This window comes from Zosterops lateralis (assembly GCF_965231275.1).
Source record: "Zosterops lateralis genome assembly, chromosome: 1".
NCBI classification, from domain to species: Eukaryota; Metazoa; Chordata; class Aves; order Passeriformes; family Zosteropidae; genus Zosterops; species Zosterops lateralis.
Window position 1 is genome coordinate 99565779 of NC_139762.1, and position 25703 is coordinate 99591481.

At 37.3% G+C, this 25703-nt stretch overlaps 1 protein-coding gene across 4 annotated transcripts in view; it reads right to left on the bottom strand.

The window, feature by feature from the left end:
• The window catches only part of LDLRAD4 (low density lipoprotein receptor class A domain containing 4), a 273819-nt gene that overhangs the window by 192383 nt on the left and 55733 nt on the right, over positions 1 to 25703 (bottom strand). The window contains exon 1 of one of the 4 annotated variants that reach the window (XM_083872619.1): positions 10337 to 10395. The exons of the other annotated variants lie outside the window; for them this stretch is intronic. The gene's annotated coding sequence lies outside the window, so the exon portion shown is untranslated. Of the gene's footprint in view, positions 1 to 10336; positions 10396 to 25703 lie in introns of those variants that run through there. 4 annotated transcript variants of the gene reach the window in all.

Consider the following 25703-nt stretch of genomic DNA (forward strand, 5'->3'; position numbering starts at 1 on the left):
CAACCAAATCTACGTGGCAGAGGAAATGTCAGTTCTTAACAGGCTACTGAATACCTCAAGAATAGAAATATAATTTATCTTTAGTAGCACACACAGAAGTTTTTCCCTGTTGCTAAACTCTGGAATCAGAAATTCACTGAGGATTAAAAAGCAAACATTAGAAAATATGAACTTGGCGTGCTGAAAATTCTCTATTCACTACTATGCATGCAGAAGATTTTCCCTTGTCTTTTCAGTGAACAAGAGGGTGATCTTAAAAAGCTTGGAATTATTTTCCTCTCTTTAGTATTTGAATATGAAACATCGTCATACAACAGAAAGCCAAGAGAAAAATTCAAGCATTGTACAAGTCCATAGCACCCATCTAATTTCCTGGCAACTACAGCATGAGTGATAAATGGGAAACCAGCAAAAATTTTCCAACTGCCTTTTAGAAAACCACATTAGCTGAAAAGACAGTGCAAGAAATAGTGCCAAATGCTCTCAGAAAAAGTGATCAGAGACAGCATTTAAAGCAGTAATATTAAAAATTACTGCCTCCCGAGTAAAAAGTTAAGAAGTAACTGTTCATGTAAAACCATAAAACTTACCAAGACAGGGACCAGGGTATCCCATCTACATTTGGAAGACAGGTTAATGTAATCAGCACAAAAAATCCATCACACTGGAAAACCATTTGATTAATCCAGTGTATTACATGTTTACATTGTGATTTCTATAACCTGATGTTGTAAAACTCTCATCTGCTTCCTTATTTATGCTTTTTATCAACGCCATCAACACTATGCTAAGACAGAAAAGTTTAACTAGATTTGCAGAATTAGTACAGAAAGCACTATAGCAGCATAAAATCCATTGGTCTACTCCAAATGGGGAAAAAAATCTGAAATAAATAGGTAAAAATGGCAGGCAATAAGCACTTTGAGAGCTGGATTTATAAGTATCAACAACTATCTCTCCTGAGAAATTTCTGGGCTTGCTACAAATGGGGCCCAAATTCTGAGGATTTTCAAGCCATATTCCACCAGGAAATTCTATGTCAGATTCAAAATCTCTTTTTCAAATTCCAGGTGCAGTTTTAGCACTTTTTTACTTGTTCTTTGAGGAAAAATGTCTACAATGCTGGCTAGGACCTATATTTGCAAAATCTGCTTATGAAGGCAACCATTCCTATTCAAGACTATGGCAGAGTTCCAGATGCTCAGAGTATAAAACAGGAACTCCACTGAAATGAAAGGTCAACGAGCCCTGCATTCCCACCAGGAACCAAAGACTGGAAGGGCTTTATAGCAGCAAGTACCTCAGGAAGGATGCCCTTGCTGTCAAATGTCCTTGCAAAATGGTGGTGAACTCATCTCCCAGCACTGCCAAGGGCCACACGTTTCTTTAGACTCTGAGTTCCTTTGCCATACCACCAAACAAAGATACTCACCCTAAACTAATTACATTGATGAGTCTCCTTCAATCAGGAAGGCTGAGAAGAAAAGAAAGAGGAAGAAGGCAGACAAGTACTTTTTGGCCATATTTCCCTTTGCTGGAAGTTTGTGTGCTCCCCTCAGCGCAGAGCCCCTCTTGCCTATTCAGCCTGGGGACCAGCATGCCAGCAGCAATCAGTAAATAAAAAAAACTGACTCCCAACTGCACATGTTATTTGCAGCTCAATAAAAAATAATGCTGGGTCTTTGACACGTGTTTATATAACACCTAATATAAAAGGCTTGTTTCTCATGAATAAATATGCGGCGCAGGCCAAAATCTGGAAGCATTTTCTAACTAAGAAAATAAAATCTGTGAAGTCTAAACTCCAATTCAAATTTCTCCTGAGGTTTTTAGACCTAGGGTTCAAGTTTGAGACCATATGCAATTAAAACAAAGTAGACTTGCCAAAATAAAGCATATTTTGTGATGCAGTGATCTTGACTGATTGGGTTTGTTTATCTATGCTTACACAGAATTTGGTAAACTGCGACAAGTGTCTCAGCTAATGCAAGACACGTTCATCCACCTGGAAACAACCAGTATTTTAATATAAATTAATGAAAATGCTCTAAAAGTAAACAGTAGCATTTCCTACTGGTTGCACTATTTATTGTAGAGCTTTTTACGGCTTAATCTCATCACGCAGCCTCTTCTTATCCCAAACTACAGTGCTTACACTTGGAAGATTAATATTATAGCACTTTAATCTTTATTATTCTCTACAGTTTGGAGTGACCTGCCACTTCAACTTTATAAATAACCCAAATACTCTGTATGCCTAATTTGCTATCACCATAGTAATTTTTTCCAAGGATGACTCAAATTCTTACTCCAAAATTAAATGCATTTTTTTTCAATCAAGTGTCTTCTTGTGGCACTAAAGCACTGGACAAAGTTTTTATTCAGAAATTCCTTTCTTCTTCATGAAAACATCATAATAATACTTTCTTTAACATGAAACACTAAGTCTTATATAAGATGTGTTTACAACATTTACTACCTTGTTAATTCTTTTGTTCATGGAGCAGGCATTTGCTATGACACAGAGTTTGTCATTCTCATCAACTCAGTGATTCATCTGCCTTTCCTACACTTATCTTCCAACCTGTCTTTCCTAATTTTTTGTTTCACTTATGACTGTTTTGGTATTGCTCTCCCTCTTTTGGTTCTGAACCAGGCTTTTTCCTTTTCACTAGATAAGGTCTAATGCTTAAAAAGCTTTTGAGCACTGCCATTTGTGGTACTATGACTCATTTCAGTAATGACTACTGTTTCCTACAAAAGAAAACTAATATTACTTGCCAAATAATTATAAAGAGTTAATTTATTATCCAGGTGACAGAAGGTAGGATGCAGAGAAACAGACACATAGGAGCAGTGGTTAGTACTTGTGGGAAGGCAGGGTAGTCTCTGGTGCCCATGTCATGCTCCAATAGTTTTTCAGATGGATAAAGGGACATCCTTGAAGATCCAGGACAGTTCATGAAAGACTCACACCCTGCAGCCCCAGGATGTCTGTGCTAACATGAGTTTTGGCAGGATTAATGGGCATGTAAATTCCTGTTCAGCTGGCTCCTGTCTCTTCAACTGGACAACATCCCACCTTGGAAGAAGTTGCTTGGGTCACTGTAGTCACTGGAAGTCACAGCTACCAAAATAAAGATACATGCAACTAATACCCAGGGGTGGAACAGGATGAATTCCCTGATACAAGGGAAGGAGCTCTAGAAAGTTCAGTTAGGTCTGACCTCATCCTGACCATTTTAGACAAACATAAATGCAGTGGTTTAATTAATCATTCTACAAATGGGTGTTTGCTTTGTTCAGCTGCTAGAGGCTCTCAGTAATAAACATTCCTTCTTTTCCAGAAATTTGAACTTTTTCATGGCTCCTGTTCTTACATAAGATGGAAATGGAGAGTTATAGCATCCACGTTATTTTCCTTCTTCTCTCCCTCACAGACACTGAACTTCCAACATTTAGAAACTACTGGAATAATGAGATTTCCAGTCTCATGTTCATTTTCATATGCCAACATGAAAATAATACCACATCACTGCTCTCACTGCCATTTCGCATGGTTCCATTTTTTTAGTTTTAAACTAAAAGACCCCTGAAAGCCAACACCCATATCTCTAAGTTTTCAAACCCTAAAACCCTTCAGAAACACTTCCCACATGACTGGCTGGCACTCTCAATCAGTGACAAGCTGATGATTCCACAAGAGGTCAGTCACAGGAGACTTTATTTTTTTTTATTTGAAATAATCCTGGCATCACAGAACTTCACACCTTTCAGACATATTTCCCATCCAAAACCCAGTGGACAAGCCTACACTACCTTCAGCTTCATTACTTCTTCAATCTGAAATGCAGGCTCACAGATCTACTTAACTGAAGACACTGCTGCAGATTATTTCATTAAAAGTAATACTACATTTATTTTATCTTACCCTTTTTTATTAAGATAATATATCTACCAGACCATCTTTGCTTTATCAAACAGTATTTTTTAGAAGTTCAGAATCAGTTCAGTGGGATTCTGTCCTGCACTGCATTCACTCAATTTATATATGCTCAAAAAACTACTGTCAGAAAACAGAGCAGTCACTTGCAGAGCATCTACTCTGTCAAACACAGAATAATCTAGGCTCTATCCCAGAAACACAAGCACCTTCACACAGTTAATTTTTCCACATCCTTCAGATGGCATTAAACCCCCATTTAATACTCACTAAATTCCCAAGGGTAAGGTAAATCAGAGAGAACTACAGATGAACTGAAGTCTCAGGATTTTTAGAGAACATCACAGTGGTTTGCATCACTTTTTACCAGCCACCATAAAGTCAGAAGAGACTTTCTGCTTTCCACACAGACAAGTGTCACTAGATTTTCAGATGGATTATGGATTATAAAGCAATGAATCTGGACACTTTTGAAGTTAAATTTCAAAGATACACTTACAATACCAAAGATAATTTGTTTGCATCTTTGATACTTTCAACAAACATTTTGCAAAGAAAGCCATAAGCATTGAATCCCCTGAACATGTTACTACTTTTTTTCTTTCTAATATTAAAGCTATTAAAGGAGTTGGTGTGGGGAAGAAAACAAAAAATACATTTCTGTTTCATAAAGTCAGCTAAAACAGACCTTAGGAGGATATGATCTTGGCCCATCTGCCTCTCTGATGCTCCAGCAGAATATAAAAATGTTTGGAGAGCTCAGGAGAAAAGTCAAAATTATTCAAATGCCTGAGGCTGTAAGATATCCTGCAGTAGAAGTAATACCATCAAAAGCCACAACTAACATTACCTTGCTAGCCACAGAAGATTTTTTGCTATTCTTTTGTCTCCTGAAATAACAACTGAGAACCACAAACTTTCTGGCAAGGAACACAAAAGACAGATAACTGTAACAGCATGAGAAGAGCTTTGGAAGACAGATGAAAAGAAGGAATAGATGTAGAACAGGTGCCTGCTCTCTGCTTATAAAATCCTGGCTTTTTGGGGTCACTACTGAAATAACAGAAACCCAAAGCAAATCCTGAGAAGGTTCCCCTCTTGAGCTTTCAGACATCAAATATAAGATTTCAAACACTCACTGTTACTAGGTAAAGACCAAGGGCCAATTACTTTTTTTCCTAATTCAGGGAATGACCAAAAATAGAAGACAGCTTGTGGCATTCTTGTGAGAGCCAACCTATGGAGATCACAAATCCCAAGAAGAGCTGTTGTTTCTTCCCTCACTGAGGAGTGTCTGACATGACAGGTCCCTAAAACTCCTACCAGGCACCATAATCCCATATCCTCCCTTCCTGCTAGGCCCATGGAAGATCAGCACCAAGCTCTGAGCCACAGGCTCTCCTGAATCAGATGTGCCCAGTAACAGCTGCACTTATTAGAAACTAACAATGATAGAGTCACTTAACATATCTTCATCACAAAATCTTGCTTCAACATCTTCACACGCCCAATAATGATTTGAGTTTCTCTAAATCACATGAGGTGCTTTAAGCTGCATGAGAGAACCCATGAAGAAGCAGAATGGCCCTTGTTCCCATCAACTCTGCAAAGACATTCCCTTCAGAAGAAGTTTGTGTCATGAAAGCAACTGTTTTGAGCATCTAGGATCTAACTTAGACATTGTGTAAATGACTCTATCTCTAGTCTGCCCAAGGAAGCCAGTAGAGTTATATCTCCTGAAGAAACAGAGATCATCTATTGGCACACTGCACCTATCACTAAGCGTTGCAGCTGATGTATCTCTTGACTAGCTACACAATGCAGGACACAAAACATCACAGCTGTGGCTGTAATGCTTGCCCCACAGCCCAGGGCCATGAGATGTTGCAATGTGTTACTAGATGCTGCCTGGTGTTGAAATGAAAATCCTGGGGCTTACACAGTCATTGTACACTGACCCATAGAAAGATCACATGGCCCTCCTAGAAACCTTTTTTTTAAACCTTATGTTTCTGATAGGTCATCTCTAAGTTCATATGCATAAATCCACTTATTCTTCAACTTTCTTCAGCCAATATGTAAGAAGAAAACTTCCACTGCCCCTGGCAGAAGTTGCCAAGCAGAGAATCCCCATAAGCTTTCAGCAGCCTCTTTGACCTGCTGAAAAGATGTCTCCTCCTTGAACTGACATCAGGCTACCAGAGGACATCTATCTTTGAAGTCTTCAACAGCTGCTTTTCACTGTAAGTCAAGAAGGGAAATTTATAAGCAAGGGAGAGAGTTTTCAAAAGGAATAGATACTATTTTGTGATATTTTGCAGTCAGTGGTGGTTAAGAATGACTAATGGCTTCCCAACACTTAAACAAAACCTACGTTTCATCTAGCTTTTCCCCAAGCACAAAGTTGTGTTCTTACACACATGGCAGAGGTGCGTGATGAGATCCTGGGCTCAGATGACTAAGAACAATACCCCAATCAAGGAGCAGAGAAGTATTTTTTGGAGCTGAAAGCTTATGCAGAGAAGTTTCAGCAGCTCAGCAACTTCCTAGTATCTGGCTGGCCTCACTGAGCACAGCAAGATGAATCACCATGTTCTGCAGAAGAGATCTTCATCCCCTCCCCAGACAAGATTAAGACCTTTCTCTAAGTCTGTTTTAGAGGAATGTGTTGAGTAGCAGTATAGAACCGGCTGCCTATAACTTTACAAAACTACTATTGGCAAAAAAGTAAAACCACTCGTATCAATGTACAAGCGGCATAGAAACATGTGCATATGATTATATCCACTAGCAAATATGCCTACAGAATCATAGTACCAGAGAACACCCTGAGTTGGAAGGGACCCAAAAGGATCATCCAGTCCAGCTCTTGGCCCTGCACAGGACAAGCCCAAAAATCACACCATGAGGCTGAAAGCATGATATTTCTTGGCTGTGAAAGGTATTCTTAAAGGCAGTCATAAAGCATTCATCCCTGTGAATATTTCTGCATAAAAAACTTGTGGATACCTACGGGTGATGTGATTAAAGGGTTTCTAGACAAGTTGTTTGTGAGCAGAAAATCATCACAGCCAGCATCTAACCAGCCAACTGCTTGACTAATACTGACCTCAAACACTCCTGCTACCACATACAGCATTACCTAAAATAATTTTCTCCACTCCCTCCTGTTATTTTTCTCCCTGGTACAACATCAGTTCTCTATTCCTGCAACAAATAGCAAGAGCAAACAACTGGCTTCTTCATCAAAACACAACAGTGCCAGCTAACTGAAAGCACTCACATTCACATTTTCAGACTACAATAATAAAACTGTCCTTGACTGTTACCTGCTGTCAGAATTCAAGCTTACAAGACAACACAGTCACGTACCCATTAGTTAAAGTATGAAACATGCTTTTTTCTTCTAATCTTGCTATTTATTTGCTAGTAATGTCCCCAGTTCCCAGGTCATGTCTTCTTTGTCATTACCACAACAAAAAAAGCTGCCAGCAAACAAGTACAAAGATTTTTAAACTAAAACTGACTACAGGGAAGTGCAAGCTTCCTGCAGCTGCTTAAACAAGGTTTTGTTGCATACTGTGGTCTTAATAGGACATCAGGACACTGTCACCTCAACTCTGCTAAATCCAGTAATTTGAAATTAATTTTCTGTTTGTTTGGGTATGTATTTTGGTTTTTTTCTAGTCTGTTTGTTCGTTTTAATATCTGCCCCTAGTCCAACTAATTTTCAGTTATAACTTGTCAGGAGCAAAGAACTTAGTCACACATGAATGGAAAAGCATCTATCAATTGAAAACAAACTAACCTCTTTCCAACTGTGCCTATGTTGCATTACTTCATTTTCATAGAAAATCTTTACAATAAGCACAGAAATCCCAGTAACATTTAGGGCAGGGATGGGAGAACAAAACTGGGTAAAGGTTTTGCATCATTTGGCTGCTGTGCTTAGGTAGGTTGACATGAATAATTTCCAGGATGGGTGAGGAGGTAGTTAATTCTTAAGAGCAAGCACAAATGTTGTATGCAGAGGAAACTAGTTTCATACCCTTGGAGGACTGACATTTGAAATATCAATAAGCTACCTTTCCCCTGAGAATAACATATCCGCGTTTCGCTGGCACTGCAAATTCCTTGAGCAATTATCTGATCAGGGATTAACAGAAAAAATGTAAAAATTAAGCATGCTGATCAGTCACTGCTGTCCATTACCTTGTAATGGAAACATTTACATTCTGCTTCATGAAAGTATCATCCACTTTGTGGGTGTACCATGGAAGTCCATCAGTTGTCCTGTGAACTCAGTAATCCTGAGTTATTCCTCACTTGTGATGGAAACACTTAATTGATTAGAGACACATCAGCATTAACATGTAATCATGGCTACAAAATTATCCCTGTTTTGTAAGTTCTCCATATTTTATCTCCTTATTTTTCAAATACTAACTTGAGTTGAATAAATGAGACCAAAAAAAAAAAAAAAAAAAGCAATAAACTCAAGAAACTCATGCATGAAAAACAGTATTTAAAGATTACTGTTAGTCTGGAAAGCATTAAAAAGGGGTACATAAATGGTTAGTTCAGGTCTGGTTAAAAGATTTCCTGGCTTGTCATTAAAGAAGAGATTTCTGAGAGGCCCAAGAAGACAGTCTTGAAAGTTAAGCACAAAACTGGGCATTCAGACAAGTTTTTTTTCTTGTCTGATTCTGGGTGGGTTCATTTGACCTCTGGCAGCCCACATAAGTCAGTCTATCAAAAAGAGTAACTAAATTGGGGTACTCGGTCTCAAAGATTTAAAGCCTGACAGAGGTGCTGAATCCTGTAGCTCAAACCTGAGTGAGCACAAGGTAAGAGCACAGGATTTCTCTTTAAGTCAAAGCCTCCCTCTGAAGCTTGGCACTCAGAGCTGATGCCCAAAATAGACTCTGTGAAAAATGTTAGCCTGAATTTCCCTTTCCCTCAGCCTGAGCTCTTCAAACTGTCATCTGATGTGAAGGAAGAACGAAAATTATAAAGTATATTATTAAATACTTTAGATGTTGCCTGGAAAGAATAAAGTTTTATTTTGTGAAAAGCTATAGCTCCTATACCAGTGTGGCTGCAGAGGGTGGATAGTTAAATGAAGCAAAAAAGCAAACTGACTGCAGAAACAGAAGCAGGGGAACATCCTGACCATTTGCACTGGACTCCATCTATTCTGTGACAGACAGACAGCTTTTCACCACTGTATGATATGTCTGGCAACTTGAATGTGCCAACCTGCTGTCTTTATTATTGGGGTGTCAGGCAACAATGTAGAAACAATTGTCTAAACCAAGCCATTTTCCTTTGGTTTACTTCCCTCTACATTCTTGTTCCAAACAAATTAAGAAGAAATTAATTGTTTAATTAAGACTCCTACTTTTAATACAGAATTTTCGTTTTTCATTATAGGATGGGTTCTCAATTCAGATAATAATTTTCCTAAATCAGTGGTCATTCAGAAATGCTACAAACAGCTCTGGGTACTAAAACACAGGTTAAGAATAACTCCACACAAATCTAAAAAAACTGTATTGCCATATTCATACATGCTCAAGATAATTCAACTTTACAGTTTTGACATCTGTAGCTTATTAGTCTCTTAAGTATGTAAAAACACCATTGGCATTTTTCATATTGCAAGTGTCTGGAGATAATGGCCGTGCAGATTTTGTACAGAACGGTGCAAATAAACTTGCCAAACTTTCATCATCACTCCTTCGAAAACTCTGAGGGGGCCGATTAAATTGGCATTTTGTTTGACATGTACACAGAATGTGCTTAGCATGCAGAACAAGTATGGCAATAAACCTTGTCTTAACAGCTGTGTTATTTTAGCTAATGATAAACATGTATCTAAAGCCACATATCACCACAATTTAAATTGGTGAGAAAAGCTTTGTCACCCCCATGGAAAGAGAGGCCATCACAACAGAGGAAGTTGTTCACTTCTTACTATGCAATTAATTGTCTCACCAATAAACACAAACACACCAACAGTTGTTCTAAATAAGGTAAAATTCATTATCATTGTAGCTTATATTCTGTCTTTGACCTTGCTGCATCTATTCTTTACCGACTCACTCCTCCCCACGGGCACATGTGTGCAATCACCACTGATCTCAGTGGAAGCTGTGATTGCATAACCGAGCAAAGTTTATTTTCCGGAAAGTTTCCTTACAGTCAGAGGGCTTCAGAGGGGCAAAAGGTTCTTTTTGCAATCACTGTGGCTCATTCCATTGTGACTGCATTCAAAATACAAAATATCTTGACATGTGAAATGCAGATGTTACTGAGCAAGACAGTGTATTGATTTGGTTAAGCCATTTAATTTTGACAAACTGCCAAAACAACAATAAAAGAATTGCAAACCTGAAATATTGGAGATTTCAGCAGCAGCCTATAATGAACAGGGAGACAATGAGTCCCCGGCAACCTCTAGGAAGGGATCGATGCTGTCCATGGAACTGCAATGACTGGGAATTTCAGACAGTACCCTTCGATTTTCTCTGAAATCTTATCTTTACAAAGTAAACAAACATGAGATAATAACCTTTAAACTTTCCACAGCCATTCATAAGGGGATTTGTTACTGCAGAACAGCAGCAGCCATTCAATATCAATCTCTGTTCAATACATGGTACCCCATGTATCACAAAACTCCCTCTTCTAAAAGGCACAGATGGCAATTCCCAAAATCATGGCACTTAAAAAAATAATAAAACAAACAGGCTGCCCCAGAACAATTTTCTAGTTTTTCTCTGGATTAAATTTATCATATAATGCACTGAGTCTGCAATTTAAAGTCTTAAAAAACCACTAAATACTACCAAAAATACTGCAAAAACCAATATCTAGGTTTCGAAATGGGAAAAATTACTTTTATTTTTATCACTTAAAAAAAAATTACAAAACTTGGGTCAAATTTTAAGATACTTAATTTTTTTATGTAATTGTAATCAATCTTATTTTGGTTCCTATGTTCATAAATACCTGAAGCAAAGTAACTGTGACAGACCTTTTAAAGAGCACATGCTGAAACATTACTGGACTCTATAGATATGTTAACTAAATATTTAAAAACGTCTTCAAAATTAGGTTAATAGCTACATAAAAGCAGAATTTTTCAAACCCAAATTTACATATCCATCTTCACTGAATTAAAAAAAATACTTTAAAGGTTGGCAAATGGCTTCTAATTTCTTGGAAACAACAGCGTTTAGACTACATTATCTCTGTATCTTCTTCAATCATAATTGTATAATTTTATTACATTGGATATAGAAAAAGAATAAGAGGTAAGTGCTGCTACATTACTCTCTGTATTAATTTTTACAGCAATTTGCAGGACATCAAGAGCAAACACAGCACTTTACAAACCACACAAGAAAGGTCATTACTCCAGAGAGCTTACAACTGCAGCAAACAAATCAAGTACAATAACCCTTCCATTCAAATGAGATATGCGGACATTCCTCTTTAACATATTAGTGTATCATCATTAAAGGGATCCCCAAGACAAGCAGCACCAAAACAGCACCAAAAATTTACAAAAAGGGGTACATTTTTCTCCTTGCCCTTCCTTACTCCCAATGTGGACCTTGCAAACAGCAGGCAGATGTATATCAACTCACTTCTCCATCACATGCACAGAAGGAAAGGCACGGAAATACATTGTGCAAGAGCCACAAGGGACACCTGTCAAAAAAAGTCTTTTTTATTATTATTTTTTTAATTTGATTTAAAAAATCCTAATGATTTTAATCTTTGATTAAAAAATGTTCTTAATGCTGACTGCTGAGGTGTGCACTCCCTTCAATTGAAAGAATCTGTCCCTCCATAACCCAGGAAATTTCCTTTTCAGCTTGTGCAGTATCATCAAACTCCTGGTGCTACTTTTGAACGATACACTTCGTAAACCCTCACCTGCTACTGTCTACATGTTACCAGAATTTTCCCCATGCTTAAGAAACCAAGGAAGCTTGGAAAAAACTGTGAGGGGGCAAATACAACCTTCCATAGGAAGGACACACTTAAACCTCTAGATGTGAGTGGTAACTCAGAGGTCAGTGGTGAAGGGTGGTCAGGGAGGTTGTCTGGACCTCAGGCGAAGCCCTCCAGGAAGAAAAAGGATGGGGAGAGTAGGTGCAGCAGCTTAATGTATGAGACAAAATAATGTTCAGTCTAGAAATAAAATACTTCCTCAAATTTATGTTTTAATCCTATTTTTCTTTCCATCCCCACTCCCCAAACTCAACCCTACTTTCCAGCCAAAAAAGCACTGGAGAACTCTTCCATTTAGCTAAGTGAGAAAAAGTGGGGAAAAAAAAAAAAAAAAAAAAAAAAAAAAAAAAAAAAAAAAAAAAAAAAAGGCAGCTCAAACACCAGAAAAGAGAAGGTAAAAATGCTCAATATCATTTCAATTTCCAACACTAATGTCTAGGAAAAAAAATATTACTCAAAAAGACATTCCTTTTAAGAAATTATTTCCGGAGATCACTGTCAGAATTACCAAATACTAAGGTTTCATTTATAATTGATTAGCATAGATCATCTCTTTCTATACCCACTGCAGACAATTAATTTTATATTAATTTTATATTATTAATCATTATAAACAAAAGGTGGCTATCAATTAGCATGGTGTTTTCTTTGAAAGATATATATATATATAGCTGATAGTTATAAGGTATCAATACAACGAGATCTCAATTGTAACTGTCAATTGCTTGCCCATTCATTAAAAAATCATTCCTGTGTTACTCGTGCATGACTATTAACCTGAATATAAAGTGGCACATTATTGGCTGACCTCCTGCCAATCCAACTGCCGGGCTTCCACAGGTAGAAAAAAATTACTGAAGATGTTTTCTGTGGCTAACTCAGGAAAATGTCTGGAAAAGTTAATATTGAGGTTGGCTTTTGTTTAACAAAAGCAAATAGAGATGTACTGCATTTCCCTAGTAACTCCCCATCCTAATGCTTAGAGAAGAGGAAAGATAATTTACCAGGTGTACACATAATCTTTGCTGAACTATGAAAACACTGGAATCAAAAGAGGAAGCTGCTGAAATGCAAGGGAAAAAAAAAAAACAACTCACATGTAGGTAAAGAATCAAGTAGCTCAGCTTGATAGTATGGGAGACGAACTAAGAGCCTGGATCAGTCACTTACTGCAGGGAGTAAAGTTCTCCTGGACTACATTCAAGATGACCAAATGGCCTATGCTAGGTAGAAGTGCCTTACTTTCAGTACACCCAAATACTGGTTTTGGACTTGCCATTTAGTCAAGTGTACACTCATCATGGTAACTTCCACCTCATATGTACCCACACTACTTTAGATTTTATTTGCAACTTACTTCTGTAAATTCAAAATATCTTCAGGATCTTTGTCTTGACTGTTATCTAGTCTGTACTACTTTTGTGCGTTTTTGAGTTTTAAATCAAATTTATTCCCATTAGACAGCATTTTTCAAACACTAAGCAAGTGAAACAAAGTGGCACAGTTTATTGAGTTTTCCAATGAACCATATAACAAGAATTCCAGGGAAAAAAAATGTATCTAGCCACATGGGATCCTCTTAGGAAGATACTTTATTTACTTTTACTATAAACCAATGTCAGGTTTTATTTTGCTGCTGCTCAAAATTTGTAAGCATTTTAAAATGCCATGTTTAACACATTGTCATGTAATTAAAAGCTATGGTTAAACATAGTCATGTGTGATACACCATTCTTGGTGTACCAAGCAACAAGTAATGTGAATTATCTGTCTTTATGCCCCACTGCACTCAAGGAGACATCAAGCCCTAGGAGAAAGAGGCGGTTTGGTTCTATTCAATTTGTAAGTTGTATTCTTAGACAAGAAAAAAATTTTAAAAGCTGACAGAATCAAGCCTTTCCCTTGCCCTCATTGCCTCAGCCCTTCAGAAAGGTTGAGGGTGGATGAGGTCCAAGCCATCCATGACCCAGCATTACTCCTCACAAATGCCAGAGAACAGACATTTTAGAGCAGTGGAAAGTAAGAGCACTGGAGATGCTGGTGGCTCTTCCACTGGGTTTTCTAATAACAGAAGACTTCAAAGACAGAGCACAAATTCTAAACAAGCACCCAAGTGCATTGGAAACAGCATTTGGCAGCTGAAGCTAGACAAATAACGTAAGAATGACCTTGTGTAGCACAGACCTAACAGAACTGCAAGACGCTGCAAGTTTAAGCAGTTGCACCAGAGGAGGTTTAGATTGGATATTAGGAAAATTTTCTTCACTGAAAGGGTGGTCAGGCACTGGAACAGGCTCCCCAGGGAGGTGGTTGAATCACCATCCCAGGAAGTATCCAAAAAACATGTAGATGTGGTGCTTAAGGATATGGTTTAGTGGTGGACTTGTGAGTGCTGGGTTAATGGTTGGATTACGTGATCTTAGAGGTCTTTCCCAACCTTTACAATTCTATTCTATGGAGGGAGATCTCTACACTTTATTTACATACACAAAGAAGGACTGTCCTGTAGGAAGCCAGACACCTTGCAGTTGGCACGGTACACAAATCATCAGATACCTACTTTGTGAGTGTTTGAGAATAAACTTACTCTCATCAGTGAAGCAAAAGCAGTGACTGCAACCAGAGCTTCAAAGAAAAACAGAAAAGAAAATGTAAAGGTAAGATACCAAACTTGGAATTACCCAACCTACCAGTTAGTCTTCAAGAGACATCAGGAAGGGAAAAATCAAAGCCAAACAAAACACTGTGACGCTGGGCAGTGGCTTGCCTAACTTAAATAAGCAACAACCACAGTGCATAGAAACAATCAGCAAAGTATTTGCTTGGAAGATGAACTCTCATCTATCCTTTAAATGCCTAGCAATGAAAACACTGGTTGAACAGAAGAAAGAACATTACTTAAACATACTCCTAAAAGTGGACTCAGAATGCTTTTCCTTTTTAAGCAAACATTTAGAGAACAGACCATTCTGGTGAATCAGAACTTCTAAGCTAACCAAGTGGGGTGAAGGAACAGGTATTCGTGGAGAAACAAATTAGGAAACTAAAGGAGGAAGGGCATCTCCTCTTCGCAGAGTTTCACTTCAGACTGTAGTCCCATAACTACAGAGAAGAGATAAACCTTTTCCTCACTAATTGGGAAATGTCTCTTCCTCACAGTAGAAAAAATGCCAGATCATCTAGAACTCAGAGATTTAGGTCTGAAATGACACAGCGTGCATGATGGACACATACTTTTGTAAATAATGAAGTCCAGGATGAGAGGTTATCTATGAACACAAATGTCCTGCAAGACACTAGAAACAGCTGACAAGTCTGATACATTGCATTACAGCCAGAAGTTATTTGAAGATTTTCTTTTTTTTCGCGATATTGACACATGTAAGTTTCACATACACATTTCATGAAAAGTGTTTAATAACCAGATCCCAAATAAAATTGCACGAGCATAACTGAAGTTATGCTTTAGTTGCACCTATTTTTTTATTTAATATTACATACACAAATTATACGCCATGCTCACAATATTTTATGAATGATATTAAATATTAAAAGCCTTAGAGGAAAAAAAAGGCATAAGGCTTTTAATAAGAGGGAAGAGTCAAATGCTACTGAAAAATGTAATATTAAAGAAAACTATAAGGTAGCTGGGTTTTTTGTTTGTTTTGGTTTTTTGGGTTTGTTTTTGTTTGTTTGTTTTTTGGTTTTGTTGTTGTTGTTGTTGTTTTGGGGTTTTTTAAAATGTGTTCATCCACCAGTGAGAGTAACTACTAACTTTGCTTGGCAAATGGTCCTAGGTAACTACCAGGAATCATTGCAAGAAGTGGAAGAGTTTTACTCATTAGAAAGTAAAGAAGCACAGGAAGTCTGGAAATGAGAATAAGGCAATTCCAGAACAGGTAACACACTTTGGGGAACAGTGCAGTAGGCAAGACTTGAAATCAGACAACCACCCTAACTCAAACAGCCAGCTAAGTAAGGCTTTAAAGCTTTCAGTGTTTGCTTCTTTCCCACTGTCTAATTTAAGACACTTTATCAGCCCTATTGATTCCACCCATTGAACTGTGGATTTTGAGGTTGCAAAGAACAACAGAACTTCCCCAAGTGGAGTCCAGCCCCACGCGAGAAGGACGCAGTAGCTAACTTCAGCAGACGTGACCTTTACAAAGCAGTATTATTCACCTCTGCTTGCGGGCACTTTGACACATTAGCACTTTGGGAGATCTCAAGGCAGTATTTTATCAGCAGGGCCCATCCAGGCATGATGTGTACTTTCACAGTGCATTAGCATATCCAGAGGAGGAACACTGCGGACTGCAATGGCCTTCCCTTGTACGACAGAGTTGAAGTGTGAAACAACATGACTGACATCCTCACTGACATCCAGGAGCTCCTCTGTATATCCAAAATTCATAAGCATCTAAAACCTAGCTTTGTATAGGAAAGGGACTGATTTCCAGAGCACCTCACCTGTTAGTACATTAACCTTTGACCTGCTCATAGTCTAATATTCTGAAGACTTCATCATCTTAACTTCTTCCTCCTTATCTTGCATGTTAAGAAAATACTGGTCTATATTCTACACACAAGTTGAATACTGAAATTTAAAAAGAAATCAAATGTCTTTGACAACGTAAACAGAAACCTTGCTTCTCACCTTACATCTGTACTGACCAGAAGTAACCCCAGTGAAATCAGCCAGCACAGGTATACAAAGGGAGGGAATCTGGTCCAAAGAGTAACATAACCCTTTGCACACAGATGCAACACAGCAGAAGAAAGAGCTGAGGAACTGATCTGAGGTCACAGCCTGTAAGAGATTTCTCCTCCTTAATCAATGACCACTTTCGCACTCCGTGTCTCTGGTGGCCACTGAATCCCGGTCACCTGAGCAGGGGATTCCCACAATGCAAAAATTCCCCGCATTGTTCAAATCGCAAACAGCAATCCACAGTTACTCCAAATCACTTTGTAGCACAAGAACTTTGGGCGTAAAACTAGACTGAGACCTAGCTCATTATTATTAAAAACATTTCAAGCTGCTTCAAAATATACCTTTCAAATCTTAGCAATGAAAAATTTGCCTTCTCTTCCCTGTTTTATTAAACACACTGAATAAGCAGAAATTTGGGCTACAAGCCCTTGGCACTTCTGCCAATGTCTGCCTGCCTTCACCACTTTCTGAAACACACTGAAGGCATTCCTGAGGAAAGACTAGTTTTGACTTCACTGTCATGCTTTTGTTAACTTCAAGACACAACATGGCTCACTCTTTCAAAAGGCAGGACAACAGGCATTCTTTAAAGTATTAGGATAAGAATTTTGGTTTAATGGTTACAATATTGAGACACACTCTTGTGGATTTGGATGTGACTTTTTCAGGAATATGCATTAGTAGAAACCCAAGAGGTTCTTCTTAGATAATAGAGGCTAAAAAAGGCAGAAGAATTTCATCTTAAAAACAGAGGCAAACTGATTGTATCCCAAGTGTAACTGTGCTTCCCAAAGGATTTGCACCAAGAATTTACCTATTTAGTTTAACATTTTTATAACCAACCTTCCTATTATAAAATCTAACTTTTCTTAAAAGGCATTTATATCACAGTATGATACATTTCACTCAATTCTGCACTCAGAAAGAATCATTATAAAATTTTGGCAAATGTTACATAGAGAAACCAACTTTAATCTGCATAAATCAATTTCAAAATAAATATTGCAAGCTAATGTTCCATTTTCTTTGTTTTGCATCTTTGTCTTTAGGCTTGAGCACTAAGTGATGAAGTTTATCTTTTACATAAGACATGCCACTAACACTAATCTACTCCCTCCCCAAAACAACAAAAAAAGGAGCTTTGGGTCATTGAGCCAAAAAATTAAATGCTGAAATGTACATCCAACAATGTTACCCTTCACAAGCAGATATCCTGTGGAGAAAAAAAGTCAAAAAAAAACAATCCAAATGTCTAGCCAAAAGAAAACATTCAGAAAAGAACAAGCTGAAATTCAGTCCCACTCTTCAGGAGGAAAGGTATCTTGTTACAGCTTCAAATCTTCCATATCGTCTGCTTAAGCACAGCTAGAACATGTGGAGAAAATTTATGGCATTTTATCATGGTTGGCTTGGGGGAAGGAAGAGGTTCCTCTGTGAGGTCAGGTGCAGAAAATTATTAGCTTTTTTCCTTCAGCTTTTCAACACACATTCTCTTCTGCTGCTAACCAGGCAGTCATTTTGCCCACAGAAAACTGACTGGCAAAAGCAGTACTAAATTAAGGTTAGTCCCCACTATAAACTGGCTTCCACTTCAGTGAAAGGTACACTGGTTTCCCCTCAAATTCCAGTCCACATTTGAGCTGTAGGCTCACACCTGATGAGCTTCAAGCATCAAATATACAACAAAGTGCTGTTGTGTAAAGAAAAACCCAAGATACTTGTAATGGTACTGTGTTACTCTCTACTACTATTTTGCTTTACAGGCCTTCTCTTTAAGGGGCTGAGGGCAGACTGGGACACAGAGGAGAAAGCCTAACCAAATAATATAAAAATAAATTATTCTCCTAATCAAATTCATCATGATTTTATCAAAGAGAAAGAGAATGAATTTTAAAAATATGTATTTTCTAAAAGCTGTCTCTGCAGTGTTCTCAGTTCAGCAGTTATCCATCCAGCAACCCAAGTCAAAGCTCAAGGCAGCAAACTAAGAACAGGACATCACCAAGCTCACAGGAAAACAGAACTGGAAAACATTTTGAGGAAACATTGGGGAAAAACTAACACTTACTAACTACAATGAAAACAGTAAGATCAACACAACCACCATACAGTTCATCCTTTTCTAAGCCCAGTAGGGATTTAAGAGAATTTAAAAGAATTCCTTCATATTGAATTGGACAAAGCTGCGAGCAACTCCATTGTAGTTTGAAGTGGATTTAGGATAATTGCTCTCCAGAAAATTGATAGCTGGAATTGCTCTAAGCACAAAACCACAAGTGTCCTGTAGTCACTGAACAGGCAAAAGCTGAAAGACATCATATGACATTTCAGATAGTTACAGAGAAAAAGAGGGAAAAATAAATACAAATTCTGGTAACTAAATTAAATATATCTAGGCCTGGAGTCATTAAAAGGATGCATTAATGAGAATATTTATAATATATTAAAATGACCTTCAAGTAATGCATTGAAGAAGACTAGAGAACAATAATCAAGGAATGATGAAAGAAAACACACATATACTCAGCATCATTTAAACAGTTATGGTAAATGAAATAAAATTTTGCTAGGCAATACTGCACGATATGCTATCAAGCTTACAGTTTTACTACCCACACTGGAGTATTTTTAATCACTAGAAGAATAAATCCTGGGCACAACAGAGGAAAAGAGAAAGCAGAAGATTCAACATTTGAAATGAAAAAAAAAAATATCATCCAGTCTATTTTCCTAATTAGTATTTCAGTACCTAATGCACTTAAGTTCAGGCTGGAGACAAGCAATTCTCATTGCCTGCCCTCCAAAATAATCAGATCTGTACATTTCCTTTTCTTAGAATTCCCTTTTAAATAGAAATTCTTTGTGATATATTTCCCCTAGTACATAGTAATATAGTAATGTGCTTGTATATAATCTGTCTCTGATCTACAAGTTTGACATGAATTCTTTAAATTAGAGTAGTATTTCAGGAAAAAATGCAGCTCTGAAGGACTCATCTTTTTCCCAAGAATTTCAACAGATAAAAACTTTGGACCTCACGATTAAAAGACCAAACTTCAGCTGCATTAAGATGAAATCCAAACCTTGTATTTCACATTCCATTAAGAAGATGGAAAGCAAGAAGGACCACTAGAAACAATCCTCTGCATGCTTGAAAGCACCCACCACCACTACCAATCTCCTTTGGTCCCATTACTGCCAAAACAGCTACACCCCCACCACAAAATCTCAGCCAGATTGATCTCAGTTTATTAGAATTTTTCAGAGATCTTTGGCAGCAGCCTGTCATAGCTTATACCAATACTTTAATTTTCCAAAAGTAAAGGAAAATGAAAACATCTCTCTGGCAATTAATAAACAGTTCAATATAAAATATTAATGCACCTTCAAACACTGATTATTCAGAATTCTTTTTTGTAAGTGCTTCGAAATTTCAAGTTCATTTTGTACTAAATGTGCTTATTTCAGTTTAAGCAAGAAGACTGATTATAAGCCAGCAACTGAAAAGTTAAATGAAACTAAACCAAAAAATTGTATTAATTTTTTTTAGTCCTGTATTTTGAGTGCATCTCTCTCTCTCTTTAACTTAATCCTCAATATTATAATAAGAAATATTAGAACAAAGACCTTATGCTGAAACACAAGTTCTTCATCTTCCACAGCTGCTCCTTGGTGTCTCATTTTTATAAATACTGTTAATGTCACACACTGTCAATGCATGGCAAAGGCTGCTATTACAGCCTGGAACAGTTCACCAGTGAATGCAAGCCCAGTGAGCTCCCAAAAACTGCCCAGCAGCTACAGTTTAATAAAGCAAGAGTCATACCCTGATGACCAAGGCTGCACTTAAGAAACAGTAAAACATATGAGCAAGAGTTTATCCGAGTTTTGAGTTAAGGGGGAAAAAAACCCAAACCTTTCTTTTGAAAAGCTAGTAAGTCTGAAGCACAAATAGAAACTAGAAAGTTGGCAACAGAGTAAGTTTTTATAGCAGAAGTGTAGAATTAAAGCAAGAGCATTCAAATTTACCTACATCTAAAAGAGCCTCCTCAGAACCATGAAAACTCTATCAAGTGATAATTTGTTGAGTGTGCTTTAGCACTGCAATTTGTATTTAATTACAGTTCCACAGTTTTTCCTTATTTAAGCTGTAATGCTCTCCAGGCAGAATGCATCTCACAAGGTTTATTGCATACCAAGGAGAGAAAACTTTGCTTCTGCAATCACTAGAAGGACAGCAAAATTTCCCATGTAGTCACTACTACATTACAGAAATGGCATTTTTAAATATTACTTTCATATACTTTGACTGAAATTCATACATCACCTGAAATCAATGAAGATTTAATCAAAAGTTAATTTGCATCTAGAGTCTAAGCCTGCAATACTAATTTAATATCACTGAAAATGTGATCAATTTCATAGGTGATAAACAAGAGGGCAAAGGGTAATATTATCATAAAAACAGGGCAACTGCTATATTCAATCCTTTGGGATTCCTTAGATCCTGCTGTACTAGACACTTACATTTTATTAAATCAAGAACTTCAGACAACAGCCATAACTGCATGTTTCAGAAACCAGTCAAGGCCCATCTGTCTGCACATGTATAAAAAAACTTTTCCCACTTCACTGATCTGTGTCTTAGGCCTTGAAGCACAAGATTTTTTTTGCCTCTACCAATGAAAACTCTTGGATTTTTGCAGTAGTTGGCATCAATGTTAGTATTTCTTACTCCAATGACGTCTCTTGTTTGTTAGTGAGGAGAATATGATCCACACAGCAGCACATATGAGGTATGGAAGGTACACAATGTTCACACAAATGCATTCAACTGATGAGCTGCCCAAAAATTAAACAACTATTAACAATGAGGAAAAGTTCCAAGTTCAGAAAAATCTCAAATTACATTTTCCAGTTCTGCAAGACTGCAATTTCTTCCAAATAACAAAAAATGCTAATGAATATGCACCAAACTGAATTTAACACAAAACCACCACTCTGAACTTAGGAAATGAAATGCATCTTCAGTAATACAGAGAAATACACACAGATAAAACCAAGAAAAAATAGGGAAAGCATAAGATCTCCTAACAACACAGTAGAAATATTCCCTGTTCCTTCATCACATTTCCCTTACAAGACCACATCAGTCCTTCCTGCTCTAAACCAAACCCTATTTCAAAGCAAACTTTTCTATCATTAGGCTGTCATCAGTCAAGCTGTGCTCTGCTACAAAGAGTAGTGTGTTTAAAAGAAAAATTGAAGCCAAAATACCAGGTCCTGTGAATTTTCCTTAGAAAGGAGATCAAACTCATGAGGTCTTAACAAAGCCACATCACCAAATAAAATAAAACCTAAAACAGGTAGAAGAAACAACTAATTCACGAGACAATAATAAATTACTAAAAGCACACTAAGTGCAGATCTGTGTCTGGAAATAGTTGCCAGCTACAGGATTTCCATTTTGTACTGAAGTTCAAAACAGAACTTCCCTGATCTGTGTGCCAAGCTGTATAGGAAAACCAGAAAGCTTTGGTTGTCTCTGATACACATGTGCCATAACTAAAAATTTATGCTGCTAAAATATCACAGATGCCAAACTAAAGTTGTTTTTCATAAGTAGGCAGTAAGGGTCTAAGTCATGTCAATACCTCTACCCACCTACATCTGGGAGACCTCTTAGCATTCCTAGAGGAGATGCCATCATGCCCAACATTCAAGCTATATGGATGGCCTTTGACAAGTCTAACCACTGTATTGACTGTATGGTTGAGGAGCTGTAAAATAAGGTCAAAAATAAAGGTAAACAGGAGATTTACTATTTTTCTATATTTAAAGTTGTTTTTTTTGGTTTTTTGAACTGAAGTCTTTGTAAGATTTTCCTGTTAAACCTCGAAAATCTCACTGCTCTACAACACTGCTGATCCACTGTGGACCACTGGGTACAAGAAACCTTTTCTTTTGTCATGTTTTGGATATTGGCTTTCCTCACGTGTGCAAACACGTTCTTCTGATTTAGCTTAGACAAAAAGGCAGACCAGCTTGCAAGAGTGAAGGAATCTAAGTGGTCCTGACTTTTTCACATTTCAAATGCAAATTATTTATTCAACTACACAATGGCAAGTCATTAAAAAAAACCTCTATAAAACACATTCCCACAGCTAACCTTTTGTAAGTACAGAATGGAGCAACCAAATAAAAATGCCACCTAAAAATGTTATTTTTTTTAGTACTTAAGGCAAATAAATTAAAGTTTATACAAGGTCATTTGCATAATAAATATAAAACCAGTATTAAACTGTAATAGCTGCTTCTAAAATGTCTTCATGCCTCTTCTGATTTGATGAACATTATACAAATACATGCACATAATTCTAAATCGGTTACAAAGTCCTGAACACTTTTTCCATCAGAATAGTCTCCATAATTGTGATAAACTATAAAGACAACATTTAAGAAGCAGAAACTGTGCTTATCTATATTTCCTAAGCTTTTATATTAAGATTTGACCTAAAACTTACATCAATTAAGACAGTAGATATTCAAATGCTTACTGTAAACAACAAAAACAGCATCATGTCCAGAATTTTGGAAAGAAAGCAAAAATTATAATTATGTAGGAGAGACAACCTGGCTGCATTACTCTAAGACACATCTTCAATAGAGACTGGAACATCCCAAGTTATCACAGTCCATCTGAAAATACTACAGAGCCATTGCTTTCTAAGCAAATAAACTGCATTTCCAAAGACAGAACAAAAACAACACAAACTTTGCCAGAAGTTATTAAATGACAACACAATATAGAGAGTTAGTCAAGCTTCATGACATCATGACATCATGAATCTTCAGTATTTTGTCCCTTGCTGCTTTTACTCTCCCCAGAACCAAACTGAAAAATGTGTGGATATGAATGAATAATTCACATTTTCATATGTATTACCTGAGAACCAAATATGGCTCAACTGCAGGAAATGTCTTTTTCAGCCACACATATTCAAATCACTGCTTTCTTTAAAAACATTTATAGAAGTCTCAATGCATCTTAAGACCTTTACACAAAAACATACAAGCTGACAGCAGTAGCAAAAATACCAGAGGTATGGCTGGTATTAGAAATATGGATGTGAACTCGATTTTTCAAGAAGATCCTTCATACCTTATACCCAATTCAGGAGATAAGCTTTGCAATACAGCTGAACAACATTTGTCTTCTGTAATCATGATGCCCTGCACTTTTAAGAGTTACACTAATTAAACCAGAAAAGGTCACACAACTGAAAATGTTCATGGTTAAGGAAAGACTACATAACAAAATCTTTCCTGTCTATCACTAATCTTCCATACACAATAACTGCCACTTTGATAGAGTGTCTCTGTCAGCCTGCTTGTGATTATACACAAGAAGCTTCAGCCTTTGTCCACTGGAAGAGTTCATGAGCTTTTTCTTGCAAACCTCAATGAGACAGAGCCACAAAAGAGAGGAAGAGGAAGCAAAACCCTCATGATTACCCTGTCATCTGTTCAGGAAACAACTTCTTTGTAGTTTAAGAACTTCAGATTTAACTTAAGGATTTTAGAATTGAAATTCCAGAATAAAAATATGTCTATATTTACACAGATAGGAAAAAGAGGAGGCAGAAAAAACCAACTTGGTTCTAATCCCAATCTTTGAAGATTAGCTGCAATGTGATTTGCATTTCTTATGTCTCTCTTTCCTCATGGGTTACCTTAAAACATTGTTATTCTTCTAGTTTTTGAAACCTTAAGACCCTCTTTAAAGGGTCCACTCCTTCCTCATCCCATATAGCACCTTGAAAAAAATGGGACCAGAAAGCATTAATTATGTCTTCAGACTACTCTGATAACAGCCAGTGAAAATGCCCTTAAAATGCTTTTGCATTTACAGATAAATGCTGAGAAAATGATCTGTCTTTAGTTTAGTTAGGAATTTGAAAAGATGTTGAGGTTGAGCCCTGTGTTCTGAAGTCCTTCCTGAATCTGAATAATCCTCCAGGCATAACCTAGAAAGCTGCTGCCTCTCTGAATCTCTTCTTCTTCAACTTTTCTTATTATGTATAGAAAACTATCTTCCCCAATAGCCTGCTTTTTCTAAGGTATTTAATTGGTGATTTGAAAGAAAGAAAAGGATAAGGAGAAAAAGGTTCCTACTCTTCACATCACAGTGACTGCACAGGATCAGGAGGAAAGCCTGCATTGCAGCATAATTCTATCAAACCTTTGGGCCTTTCAAAGGCTGCAGTAATGCTTTCCTATTGCTGGAGGAGGTGAAAAAAGATAAAAATCACACAATCTAACCAGTCTGAGAACAGTGGGCTTAGGAGTTAAGTGTTCATTCAGCAAAGACACTGACAGAGCAGGGGAAAACAAAATGCTTTCAGAACCTTTCACAATCAATTTCTGGATCAAGTTCTCAGCTTCATATGGTTTTCTGCCACTTTGAACTACACCTTAATGTAGCCACCTCTTCAAACAGTATCCAGTAGAGCAGACACAACGAAATAATACAGAAAGTACCAAAAAAATACCCACAACTACATATGAACCCAAGTACATGTGTTGTTGCCATTCAGCCCAGACTCAGGAAGTTCTTCCCAGGGAAACAAACTGTAACTTAAACAACTCTTACCTGCTGCACAACATAAAAAGGAAACCCCAACAAACTAGCATGTTGTGTAAGGAAACCATGTCCTCAAGTGGAGGAACTAACACACATATATCAGAATACACTAGAAATCTCCAATAAACTCATTTCTAAGACAGCCATGCCATAGGTCTCTTTCAACAAAACCCAACAATCAGAATACAGCTACATTCATTTCCCTTCTCATGTGCAGGCTTTATATTTATATATTTATATGTGCAGGATATATTCCTCTTTTGTCCCAGTTCTCCTCTCTTCCTTTTTCCATTAGGACACTACAGATTGCAAGGGCTAAGAGGAAGCATGCCTGAGCCAAAAGAATTTTCAGTCTAACGAAAACTGGTACAAAATGA